This window comes from Achroia grisella, unplaced genomic scaffold (assembly GCF_030625045.1).
Source record: "Achroia grisella isolate CSIRO2021 unplaced genomic scaffold, CSIRO_AGI_Agris_v1 utg598, whole genome shotgun sequence".
NCBI classification, from domain to species: domain Eukaryota; kingdom Metazoa; phylum Arthropoda; class Insecta; order Lepidoptera; family Pyralidae; genus Achroia; species Achroia grisella.
The window spans coordinates 601,653-615,868 of NW_026712958.1; the positions used below are offsets into that span (position 1 = coordinate 601,653).

At 33.7% G+C, this 14,216-nt stretch overlaps 1 protein-coding gene across 1 annotated transcript in view; it reads right to left on the reverse strand.

Annotated features, from left to right (window-relative positions):
• Nucleotides 1–14,216, reverse strand: part of LOC131848838 (GAS2-like protein pickled eggs) — a 96,502-nt gene that overhangs the window by 62,344 nt on the left and 19,942 nt on the right. The window lies entirely within an intron of this gene.

Consider the following 14,216-nt stretch of genomic DNA (forward strand, 5'->3'; position numbering starts at 1 on the left):
GAGAATATTGGTCTTTTGGACTTGAAGACTTGTGAATGAAAGTGTCCTTGACTTTCATTCTTTATCTCTTCAAGTCTGTCTACGAAAATCGATTAAAATACAATGATGTACAAAAAGCAACACAGCAGTCCATTGTAGTGTTCCAATAATTTTGGTCTTCTCGTCTTAGTTTTCAAGTTTGCCTACGAACATCAATTAAAATACAATGTTCTCGTACAGCCGAATACCGTCCCAGATGGACACAAATTTCAATGATCTCTGTCATCAAGTGGGACAACTAAGGACATCCACTGATACCATCATGAAGGGCACGACCACTTTGTAAGGAATAGAGAAGAATGCTAAAGAAGGGAAGAGAAGAACGAAGTTAAGAGCTAATTGAGTTAATATACGAGATTATAAGGGATTTATGATTTTTTCGTACGATGCTATGTTTAAAGATTGACAACCCTGAACTAAGTATTCATCATGCGCCTGCGCACATCCTGCTTTACGCATGCGCTAACTGTCTAATATAACAAGATACATCGGTTGTAGTTAAAACAACAGGAACATAGCTCAATATACAGTGGTTATATTTATACAAGGGAAGCACATGGTGATGTACCTAAACGATGGTATTGAATAGGTTTGAACTTTATGTTAATGGTATAGAGCCTTAATTTGTTTGGTTTATTCGTTTATTAATTTTGGTAACCATTTTTGCAAGTTGCCGTAATTGTCTTACACAGTTATGGGTAGTAAGATTTTAGATAGGATTTTTTTATTTGTTAAAGTAAGTAGAAATAAGAATTACGTAAGTATCTGTAATAAGTTCATATATAGCATACTAGATGTGCCCGACTTCGTCCGCGTAAAATGTCGACAATTCCATATAACATTTCATCCCACCATTCAACCCCTTACAACCCTTTTTTCACATTAACAATTATCCTATGTCCTTTCTACGGGTCTAGCCTACTTTTACCTACCTGTGTACCAAATTTAATATAAATCGGTTCAGTACTTTTGGCGTGAAAGCGAGACAGACAGACAGAGTTACTTTCGCAAGTATGTAATAATATTATCCAATATATAACTATCATTTATTATCTATGTGTAAAGGTCTGTCTCAAAGAGATAACTGAGAGCAATAAAGTCAAGGGAGTTTCTTTGTATCAAACTATTCTAATACTGTTAGCCGCAGCTGGCCTTTACAGCTTCACCGAATGATAGAAGGCGAGTGCAGATGGCACTCCTAACCCGCAGAAGGATCTATGGAGTGGCTGAAGGCCAACTCCAGGCGGATATGACTTTTCCAACGGATATGACTTTAGTCTGAGAACACTGCTAGAGGTGTTCAACCGATGTTATTTTGATCCCCTTTTGAATTGGATGAGGCAAAGATCTGATCAAAAAGTTGAAATATCATTTTTAAAGCTAGAAGATTGACACTTATTTTTCAAGTTTTTGACTTTCATGATATTCAAAGTTTGTACAAATTTTATCCTTAAGGGGGTAAAATAAAATAGGGGATAAAATGGAAATTCCTCGTTCATCCTGTATTCCTTGCGAACGAAGTCGCGGGCACAGCTAGTAACATATATAAATTATATAAATTTAATCATAGACTCAACAACTTTTTACATACTTATCAGCTTTCTTTATAAATATATGAATGTGGATGGATGTAAAGGGAGGGGACGCCCTAAGAAAAGATGGATGTGTGAAAGATGATATGAATAAAAGAAGAATATGTTCAGATATGACGACCGATAGAGAGCAGTGGAAGAGAATGACATACTGCGCCGACCACAAATAATAGGATAAAGGTAAGGCAATGATGATGATGATCAGCGATCTTTATAAAAAATTCCATACGCGTTGGCATCTGAAAGGACCGTAACACAATAATTATACAAAATTCAATTCACTTTCATCACACATATGGTGTTCTACTAAAAACTCGACATCGCCTTTATTGCTAGTAATAACTTATAATTATGAACCCTAATGAGCACATTATAAGATTGTAATTGGTCTTCAAGAATTTTATTAGTCCTCTAATTACTCGTGTGAAATAAATAAGGGTGTTGTACTATCCATTTTCAGACACAATGGTCGTAAGAATTAAAAAAACATCAAAAGTTGACGCCAGTAGCGATCAAGAAAGCTGTTGGCCTAAAAAACCGAATGGAGACTTTGTACAAAGTGGATTGCGTCACCGTAACACATGTAACAACGAAGAAATTGGTATGATAGGACAGTGAGTAGTGATAGTGCAATGAAGGACAAAATATTGTTTCTTTTTAGATTTCTACAAAAACATATTCAAATTATTATTTAATATTAATGACGACCTCGATGGTCTAGCGGTCTAGCACACCGCTTTACGTCCGATGGTCGCGGGTTCGATTCCTCGCACGGCACAAACATTTGTATTCATGAGTATGATTGTTTGTGTCGGTCTGGGTGTTTTCTATGTATATTATGTATGTATTTACGAAAAAAAATCTATGTATTTGTATCAGTTATCTAGTACTCATAACACAAGCTTTAGCTGGCTTAACTTGGGTCTAGATGGCGCTGTGTGAATTGTCCTGAGATTATTATTTTTATTATATTAACTGTATCCACTGTTATACCCGCCTATTTATAGCCAATGTATTATTCTGATGTATGAGCTATATTACTGTAAAGTTTCATCAAAACCCGTACTTACGTTTACGTACTTTTGCATGAAAGTGTAACAAACACCCATCGAACCATCTACTCATCCATACTCACAAACTTTCGCGTTATAATATTAGTCAGATCAGAGTTTATAATCTTTCCGGAACTGACGCATACGTACACGGTATCAAAGGTCTTGCGACTTAGCACACTGCCTCATTTCCGATGGTCGAGGATTCGATTCCTCGCACAGTACAAACATTTGTATTCATGACTATAATTGTTAAACCACTAGACTCCGAAGCCGGCAACATGAAGTAAAAAGCAAGTTAATCTAACAAAATAGTACCACTGACCGCAATAGTTAAAGTAAATACAGCAAAACATAATTACGGTTATCATAATATCATAACAATACCATATGTAGGTCGAGTGGATAAAGTTGTTATCGCTCTTGTTTACAAGATGATAACAAATACGAGGAACCACATGAGAAAATATCAGATTTAAAACCAAATACAGACTGCGATAATGATGCGTGCATTTCCGGAGTTATTTTATCTAATTAGAACAGCACAGATGTATATGATGATAGTCCTGCAACTGATACTGATGTATCAGTATATATACATAGCCCGTGCTTTTACCAAGCTAGGAAGAAACGCCACTACACATCCTTATTAGATGAATGTGATATTGAATGTATAAGCTATATTATTGCAAAATTTCATTAAAATCTGTTCAGTAGTTTCTGCTTGAAAGAGTAACAAACATGAATCCATCTTTCGCGTTTATAATATCATTATTACATAGTATAAGACAAAGTCGCTGTCGCTGTCTGTCCGTCCCTATGTATGCTTCAATCTTTACTACTACGTAACGGATTTTGAAGCGGTTTTCTTTTAATAGATAGAGTTATTCAAGAGGGAGGTTTATATGTATAATACATGTATACCCGGTAGAAGCCAGGGCGAGTAGCTATTTAGTAATATTCTAAGGAATCAAAGAGATCTGAACTAAAAATATGAAACAAGTAGCATTGCAAATGGCCTGCCACAAATCATTTATGACACTAATTGACATTTTTGAATTCGGAAATGGTCATTTCCCTCATTATTTACCGCTGAATGGTGACTGATGGTGTAATTACCGTCCGCTGACATTTATAATGGGTACCGTGCGTCTTTGAACTTTACGATTTATAAAAATTATAACACGTTTATATTGACCTATACTTTTATCGTGATAAACATGTTAAAATGGTTAATTGGGTGTTTGACTGCAGGTTTCATGAAGTGGACTATTTAGACAATGTCAAAAATGTAATTATATTGTTTCTTTACACTTGACTTTTATGGAGACAATTTTTTAAGATTTTCATTAAAACGAGGTTGAATGCTGTAGTGGGCTACCGAGCTTGTTGCTCGCCCGATGGTAAGTGATTACCACCACCCATGAGCTCTTGCAACACCAGGGAAATTGAAAATGTGTTGCCAGTCCTTTAAGAAGGAAAATAATTCTTGAAGGTTTCGCTACTAACGTATGAGTTGGAACTACTGATGATCAGACAGACTTAACGTCATCAGAAATGTGGAAGCTCTTAGTTCTTCTATTTTTTATGTGTATTTCTGCTAATTCTACATTAACTTTAATTAATATTATTAATTAGTACAATTTATTAGCTTGTTGATTTGATTTGACGGCCTCGGTGATCTAGCAGTTTAGCATACCGCCTTACTTCCGATGGTCGCGGTTCAATTCCTCGCACGATACTAACATTTGTATTCATGAGTATGATTATTTGTATCGGTCTGGGTATTTTCTATGTAATATGTATGCATTTACGAAAAAAACCTATGCATTTGTATCAGTTATCTAGTACCTATAACACAATCTCTAGCTAGTTTAACTAGGTCTAGACGGCGCTGTGTGAAGTGGCCACATATTATTATTATTGCTACATCTCATATTAAAGTCGTTTTTTAAAACATCTTAATTAATGGCTAAAATAAAAATATTATACTAGATTAATTATTTATTTAGGTAAAGACCATAAATCTTTGAAATAATTAAAAACACATCAGTATTCAAACAGCATGAAGTCGTAAATTCACTTGTATCCAGTACATAAAACAGTTTATGACCATAAAATGAATAACGCACTTTTGTTGTACATATTAATGAATTTGCAATGGTGGAAACGTGTAAAATTTGGCACTTCATAAAACACTTGTAATTTAATAATAAATTGACATATTTAACGTATCAGTGAGATATTGACTGACACTAAACTGAGATCACAACTGAAACAGTTTTAAAAACTATTATCAAACTAATTATTGTCAAATAAGTATTATAAATAAGAAGACTTTTATCTCCCTATTAGATTTAAAAATGAATCTGTATTATTGTAAACATGTACACTTATTTAATTAATTGAAAAGAAAACGTGCTGAGTTTCTTGTGAATTCTTCTGACATATCATAATATAGACCTACATGAATAAAGATATTTTGAAAATTAAGAATACAATTCAAGGAAAAAACAACTAGTTGTTTTAAAATTTCCATTTAAACGACATTAGATCCCAAAACTGATGAGAACAAGTAACATAGATGAAAACACCACAAAAATATGTTTTTTTTTCGTAAATAAATACTTGTTATTTTAACAGACATTTATTTCCCAAAGAATACGAGAACGGAGGATACTAAAACAGGTAGAAGTGAAAACACCACAAAAATATGTTCTAGAACATTCTATTCACGTAAAAAATTACTTGTTATTTTAATTTTTCCATTCAAGAGGCATTAGCAATAAAGAGTTCTATCTGAGAATGAATAAAGATAGAAGTGAAAATTAAAAATATGTTCTAGAACATTCTATTCACGTAAAAAACAACTAGTTGTTTTAAAATTTCCATTTAAACGACATTAGCAATCTCCCAAACAGTCCTATCGTGAGAACGGAGGATACTAAAGCAGGTAGAAGTGAAAACACCACAAAAATATGTTCTAGAACATTCTATTCACGGAAAAAAATACTTGTTTGAAATTTTCCATTCAAGAGGCATTAGCAATCTCCCAAACAGTTCTATCGTGAGAACGGATAATACCAAAGCAGGTAGAAGTGAAAACACTACAAAAATATGTTCTAGAACATTCTATTCACGTACTAAACTTGGCACTTATGAGAGCATCACGTCCGAATACTGTATCGATTCATAGAATCGCAATCGAATTCATATGCGATGCGCCATCGAGTTCCCAAGACTGTAGGCCATTGTCCGAATATTTTTGCATCAATGTTTTAAAGGGACAGTTAGTAGATGAGTTTGATAGTCTAGTACTTGAAGATATGAAATGATTTCCTGTATTCAATATATGTGAACTATATTGACATAGACTTCGTTGGACTAGAGGTTTAGCACGCCGTTTTACTTCCGATGATCGCGGGTTCGATTCCTCACACTGTACTCATTCGTACAAACTGGTCTGTTTTACTTTTACGTTTGTATTTACAAAAATGTATATATTTGTACCAGTAGTTTAATACCCTTAAAACAAGCTCTCTTAGTTTGGGACTAGATGGAGCCCGCGAATATATATCTAATAGCTACACACCCCGGCTTTGGGTCTACATATATTATACATATAAACCTTCCTTTTGAATCACTCTATCTATTAAAAAAACGGCTTCAAAATCCGTTGCGTAGTTTTAAAGATTTAAACATACACAGGGACGGACAGACAGCGACAGCGACTTTGTTTTATACCATGTAATTATACACAAAGTATTACAGAGTATCGTCCGTAAAACAGATACTACATAGTATATATGGTAATAGATAACGAGCATGTGACAACCCTGGTGTTTCAGGCGTCCATAGGCTACGGTAACCGTTAACCATCAGACGAACCACATGCCTGATTACCATCACTGGTATAAAAGAAAAATGTACATACAAACGAACATAATCTACAAACAATCAATACTAAATACTTCAAAAATTGTACACAACTTGATAACAATCTATATAATAATTTGACCTATATAGTTTAGCGATTCACAATAGAACGACATAACGGTGGTCGTAGAATCGACTCCGTGCCGTGGGAGAGATGTTATCGCCACGATTTTGCAATGCAAGAGAAAAACTAATAAGAAACACATAAATATTTTATGTTCAACCTTGACTGCCATTACAGTTACATGTCATTGTTTGCACTTCAAACCGTCTTGAAAAAAGGCAAGGCTCTGACTTCGATTGTTTTATTCGTCGATTTTGGAATAGAACAGAAAATTTATTCAAATGTAAAAAAAAACCTTTTTTTTTATATTCTACAATTCCATAAGAGTTTCGATGACTTTGCCAATGTCAAAATCTATATATACCTATATTTTTTATCTACCGCTCATTCGGAAAGCTGTCTCATCCTAAGAAGAATGAGTCAGAAACTTCCGTGTTGCTATTTTTATAAATTAATTAATTGAAATAGAAATAAAAATAATCTTCATTCAAATAAACTTAATATAACCTCTTTTGCATAGTCATATAACATTGTTATTGACTCTACCACTAATTCGGAACGCAGACTAATCACAAAAAGTTCTTCTTGTGATGAGTCTGCGCAAGAAACTTAATGTTATTCAAAATTACATTTTTATAAATTTTGTGTGAATACAAACTGCCGAATAGCGAAGTTGACATAAATAGTTAATAATAGAAATAATGACATAATTAATTTCTACAATATGAAGTAATTACAATAAGAATTTATGTTAATCTGAAGTAAGTATTTAAAGACCTATGCCCACTGATGGGTCGCATTAAAATATAAAAATAAATATCTATTCTATATGATATACACCACGGAACTCTTTTCTTACGACGCTTCACTTAGAATAGTCAATGTCGAAACTACATATTACTATTTTAATTCGACTTTTCGAATGTAAAACATTTATACAAAGTTATTGTTATTAGAAACACTGGCAGGTTAATTTTTGTCAGAAACAAATTGCGTCCAACTGTAATTGCATCCAATAGATGGCATTTAGGGGACGGTAGCTGACTTTATTATAGTCTAATATAAAAAATTATCAACAGTTGCGTAGTAACTTGGTTCAAATCACGACACTCCGCAACGAAAGTAAATTTACACATTGGTACCGGGCGATCACCCGTGGGCACTTCAATTTAAATAAATCTAGGGGTTAAATAATATACTTAATTAACAATAAAAAAAATGCCATTGAGGTATGACAGTAAAAGGGAATGAATATGAAATTGTCGTTGCAAACAATCACACCTGTTGCGCCGGCGCCGACGCCCGCGCATTCAATTATTGACTTCGTATTGATCCGAGACCTCAAGGACCCGCGGTTAGATCATAGGTTCTGTTCCAATCATTGTTACAAATTGAAAACACATAAACAAAAGATTTATATTACACTAAATGAGGTGCGCGACTTCGTCTGCATCACACTTACTTGGCATTTATTATTATATTTCGTACAATTTACAAAATATTATGTAGCCTATGTGTTATTTTGATATATAAGCTATATTTATATATATATATTTAAACTATTCAATTCAATTCAAAATATCTTTATTCATGTAGGTCTATTACAGACTCTTATGATATGTCAAATCTACCGTCAGTTCGGAATGATATCGAGATGAGAACTGACAAGATACTCAGCTCGTATTCTTTTCAAATAAATGTTGTACATGTTTACAATAATACAGATTCATTTTTAAATTCAAATTTGGGTGAATAGAGTGACCACCAGAATATGCAATTTGCAAAATATTGCAAAAGCAATAAGTCTAATCAGTGTTCGTAACCCGAACAGTCCAGTCCTTTTTTAACAAAAGAACCTTAATAATGTTCAAACTTAAAATTTAAATTGGCTGCCTCGATGGTTTAGAGGTTTAGCACACCGCCTTACTTCCGATGGTCGCGGGTTCGATTCCTCGCACGGTACAAACATTTGTGAGTATGGTTGTTTGTATCGGTCTGTGTGTTTTCTATGTATAATCTATATGTATTTACGAAAAAAATATATCTATGTGTTTGTATCGGTTATCAGGTACCCATAAAACAAGGTTTAGCTAGCTTAACTTGGGACTAGATGGCGTTGTGTGAATTGTCCTGAGATTATTATTATTATAATTTAAACTAACTATGGTCAAAATCGATCTCTAAGCGACGACTAGTGTGAATGATAAAAAAATATTCCATATGGTTTGGAATAAACCTCCGAATTTGTCGTAACAAACAATTTATATCAGGATTAGACACTTAATCATACGTTGTTCATAATATAGAGTGAGGCTTGCCACTTCCTAGGCAGATAAGATAGTACCTAGAAATTATTTATACTCTATTAGTCAATACGTACGTTGTGAATTCCATTGAAATATTCGTAATCACGTTTAATGAGACACGTAAGCTAGGTTCCCAGGTTCGTAAGTAATTTAGTTCGGAAATGCGTAATAATGAAATCTAGCTGTCTTATTACAAAAAAATAAATCTGGTTTAATACTAGTAATAAACCATTGACCAAAATATTCCTTACTACAAAACGAAGGTTATCTCTAAACCGTGATTCGTCTCTGGTCTAAAGTTAGACCTGCGCTGCCCCTAGTTTAAAAGTGGTCTAAATGCAAAAAGTCAAAATCCATAGTAATCAAAGTTTGTTAAATTTTTGGGTTTGGTTTTCCAGGAAGTTTGTAAAATTATCACCCTTAAATAAAATAGGGGATGCAAGTTTGTATGGAAATTCGTCATTCGTCAAGTTTTCCAGGAAGTTTGTAATATTTTTACCCTTAAATAAAATAGGGGATGCAAGTTTGTATGGAAATTCGTCATTCGTCAAGTTTTCCAGGAAGTTTGTAAAATTTTTACCCTTAAATAAAATAGGGGATGCAAGTTTGTATGGAAATTTGTCATTCGTCAAGTTTTCCAGGAAGTTTGTAAAATTATACCCCTAAATAAAATAGGGGATGCAAGTTTATATGGAAATTCGTCATTCGTCAACTTTTCCAGGACGAAGTCGCGGGCACAGCTAGTTTATTACTTTTTTTTTAATTTCATTTACGATCACCAACAATTGTTACAATCATACAATTAATTTAATTACATGTAATAGGTTATGGTCTGATTGTACAATTATTTATATGCGAACACGGCATGCAAAATAATATACAAAAGTTATATAAAAAGAACAAAAAAAAAAAAAACAAAAAACACTATGGGACCAAAAAAAAACAAACGAACATTATGGGAGCAAACCTTTTGTTACTGGCAGCTTGTCTACTATTCTTTTTATAAATTTTATATTTTTGATATCCATTTTGATTTATATGTCACTTTTGACTAATATTGTCTTGTTACTTCGCTGTGAGCTCTTTTGGGCAGAATACACATTTTTACTAGTATTAAGTCTCATTAAAATATAAAATTGCGACTTTGAAGTGGCAATGGGCAGGGCACATAGCTCGTAGGACAGATGGCCGTTGGGGCAGTAAAGTCCTCGAGTGGCGACCACGGACCGGCGCAGCATGGGAAGGCCTCCAGCAAGGTGGACCGACGATCTGGTCAAGATCGCGGGAAGGCATTGGATGCGAGCAGCGCAGGACCGATCGTCGTGGAGATCTTTGGGGGAGGCCTATGTCCAGCAGTGGACGTCTTCCGGGCTGCGATGATGATGATGATGATGAAAATATAAAATAGTTGTGTTGCCGGTCCAGTAACACCTTCAATTATTCGAGTTATCCATTCGTAGTATTTTAATATATTTTGCGAAATGCAGAGGAGTACAGACCGATTGCGAACGTCCGACACTAATGAATTGTTACGACACTACCAAGGCTGCGTACTCTTGAAGAGGTAGGTATACATTTACATAAAAACCTAAACAAAATATTGACTTTTGTATTTATATATCTACTACTGGTTGTAGCTATTTTTAAAGCCTTTAAATGAAGATGTAAGAAAGAGCGTTAAAACCAAGATTTCGGATTCTGATCAAAAAAGGAAAAATTGAGATTAATGTCATATAACATTATATACTGTTTTAAGTTATATTAAGTTATTAGTTACAATATACTGTTGATGATACAAAAATTCAAAATTCAAAAAATTCACTACTATATATATACTAATATACTATTGGTAAGGTTTTAAAATTGGGTCACTTAGTGCCAGTAATTAACAGTAAGAACCATTTTAAGTTTGACGCGGTTATTATCTAAAAGTATAACTGGTAAATCATGGGACCTTACCACGTTTTATTTGTAATTAGATCCCGATATTTTAGTTGCGTTTAAACCGCCATGATCATGGGTAAACTGAAGAGCAGCGAGTAGATGGTAAATAAATCTTTTATGGGCAGACATATTCGTCTACCTTCCACCTCTTCGTTTGTTGCTACTATTGAAACTACCTCGATATTCATATCCGGAACTCAACTAAAATAAAACGTGGTAACTTCCCGTGATTTACTAATTATACATATAACATTATTCAAATGCAAACTAATAAATCGACTATCACTTTGTAATTTTTACAATGTCCATGAATATTTAAGTAAAACGAATACTCATATAATTTGCATGCCTATATGTTAAACTAGCTGTGCCCGCGGTGTTACCTGGGTGAAATTTACAGCCTACATGCCATTCTGGTGTATAAGCTATATTACTGTTAAGTTTCATCAAAATCCGTTCTGTAGTTTTTGCGTGAAAGAGTAACAAACATCCATCCATACTGACAAATTTTCGCGTTTATAATATAAGTGATAATGTGATATTGCTGATCAATATTTCATGTAACATCATATCTGCTATAAGAAATATCAACTCTATGTACTAGTAAAAGTACGTATTATAATAAAATAACAACTATATAGCATTAATTTAACTATGTCTCTAACACAATTCACTTTGGCATTTAAAATACAACCAGCACATCATAGTTGGGTCGTATATTTATTTGTCGACGATGTTGTACATACATATATGTGTAATCTAAGTAAATGAAGCGGCTGAAAAAGCCAAAATATGTAAATACAGGGGTCTAGGCTCCGAATATGAATTTGTCCCATTCGGTGTCGAGACCCTTGGTCCGTGGGGTCCTAGCGCTATAAGACTTTTCAAAGAAATAACGAAAAGGTTAGTCGACATCACAGAAGACCGAAGAGCTGGCAGCTACCTTGGACAAAGAATTAGTCTAGCTATTCAAAGAGCACTACCAGTATCTTCGGAACGTTGCCTAAAGGGACCCCTTTTAATAATATATTTTAGTCATCATATTATATATTTTTTTAAGCTTTTTAATTTTAGGTTCTTAGTTGTACAATTAGGTTATGTAAATACTAGAAATAAATATTGGTTAATACCATCTAAGTAAATTAAATAAACAACAAAATAACTGTAAATTAATATTAATAATTCAAATATTAATATAATAATTTAAAATTCAATTTATACCTGCATTATCATTATAACATTAAGTAGGTTTTGAATTTTCCATGTAACAGATCATTGTACATTTAAATATTATATATAACACCATAAACAGGATAAAATATAAATAATTTTCTGTATATTTATCAAATATGAATACTAAATTGTGTTATAATATATTATTTCAAATAAACAAACAATTAATTAAGGTATTAATATTTTAAATGTATATTGGGCGTAACAGAGAAGAATAGCAGGTTAACTCCTCGTGGTGAATTCACCAGGAATTCTCCACGATTCCCCATGGCGACAGTTAACAATAATAATGTGATTATCCACCTAGCTGCGTGCCTTTGTTAGCGTGAGAATTAATTTCAATATTTTTTCTAAAAAAGAAGTACCTGAGTTACTCCTTATAACATTAGCTTTCTGCGAGTGAAAGTCTCTTAAAAATCTGTCCAGTCGTTTTAGAATTAGTAAGAACATTTAGACAGACCGAAAGACATTGTTTTAAAGATTATTTTGATGTAAGTACCGCACATACGTTCATATGCAATAAATTAAAAAGCTGTAAATTTGACATTACAAAAAACTCTACTATTTTTTTTTATATATTATTTTGCACGTATGTGGAAGCCTAGTTTAAGAATCTGGGAATCGTCTAATTTGCCATTGCAATAAAAAAACGAACGAAACTGTAATTGAATTTGAAAGTCTTCCATTTAAAAGTAAAGAATCGGTTCTAAATTCAACGCACACGGACTCTGAAGAATGTCCCACTGATACCTCTGCTTAACCTCATTGATTGACACGACCAAATCGATCAATAATTAATTACGACAAAACAGCTGACTTGTAAATCTAATTAACTAATTACACAAACGTTTTACAATTTGCAACATTTAACTTAATCCGTTTGATAACTTGCCGAAGTTAATTGCGAAATTGTGTTAATCTTGATTGATATTGAACGTAATATTAAATATATTAAAATGGAATTAATTACTTTAACTGTTGAATTATTGCATGAGTATCTAATATGTAATTTTTTTATAATAACCAACAAGGAGACGCCTTATACGTAAGTGGTAACTGTCGCCTGTGTAAATGAACAGCACTTCGGAGCGATCCCCGCCCAATTCAAACGGAGATCGAAATTACGACGCCCTGAGCCGGGGTTTGAATCCCTACCGGTGCACTCGGACTAAAGTCGAATCCGTCAGGAGGGAGTTGGCCTTCAGCCACTCCCTAAGTCTTTCCTATAGTTTGGAGTGTCATCAGCACTCGCCCCTATCATCGGGTGAAGCTGTAAAGGCCAGCTGCGACAGTAGTAGAAGTTCGAGTCTAAAAATCTTGCTATAGAGTATGATATGTATGTGTGTAATATGAGGTGACTGACATAGTGATCTATCAACGCACAGCCCAAACCACTGGACGGATCGGGCTGAAATTTGGCATGCAGGTAGATGTTATGACGTAGGCATCCGCTAAGAAAGGATTTTGATTAATTCCAATGGGATAAAATAGGGGTTGAAAGTTTGTATGACACTTTGTCAAATTTAAACCGATCGGGCTGAGAATTTGCATGCATAAAGCTACTATGACGTAGGCATCCCCTAAGAAAGGATTTTGATAAATTCCACCCCTAAGGGGATAAATTAACGCGAGCGAAGCCGCGGGCAAAAGCTAGTTATAAATAGGATTCTTATATCCTTTCCGCAAACCGCCACGTTATCAATAATATTCATACACTACGTCACTGTATAATCTTTATCAATTAATTTAAGATAAATACCATTATTTACATTATTATCACTTTTAGTATCTAATATGTTAAAACGGTATGTGACCGTAGTCACGTAATTTTTTTTATTGTTTTATGACCATTATTAGGCTACTCTGGTAAGATTTCAGAGGAATTTCTTTTGTCAATAGAGATTTTCGCAATAAATAATCTTTATATATAAAAATCACGTGTCACGTTGTTTGTCCGCGATGGGCTCCGAAACTACTGAACCGATTGCAAATTTGATTTGCACATTGTGTGCAATTTGATCCAACTTGAATGATAGGATAGCTTACATCT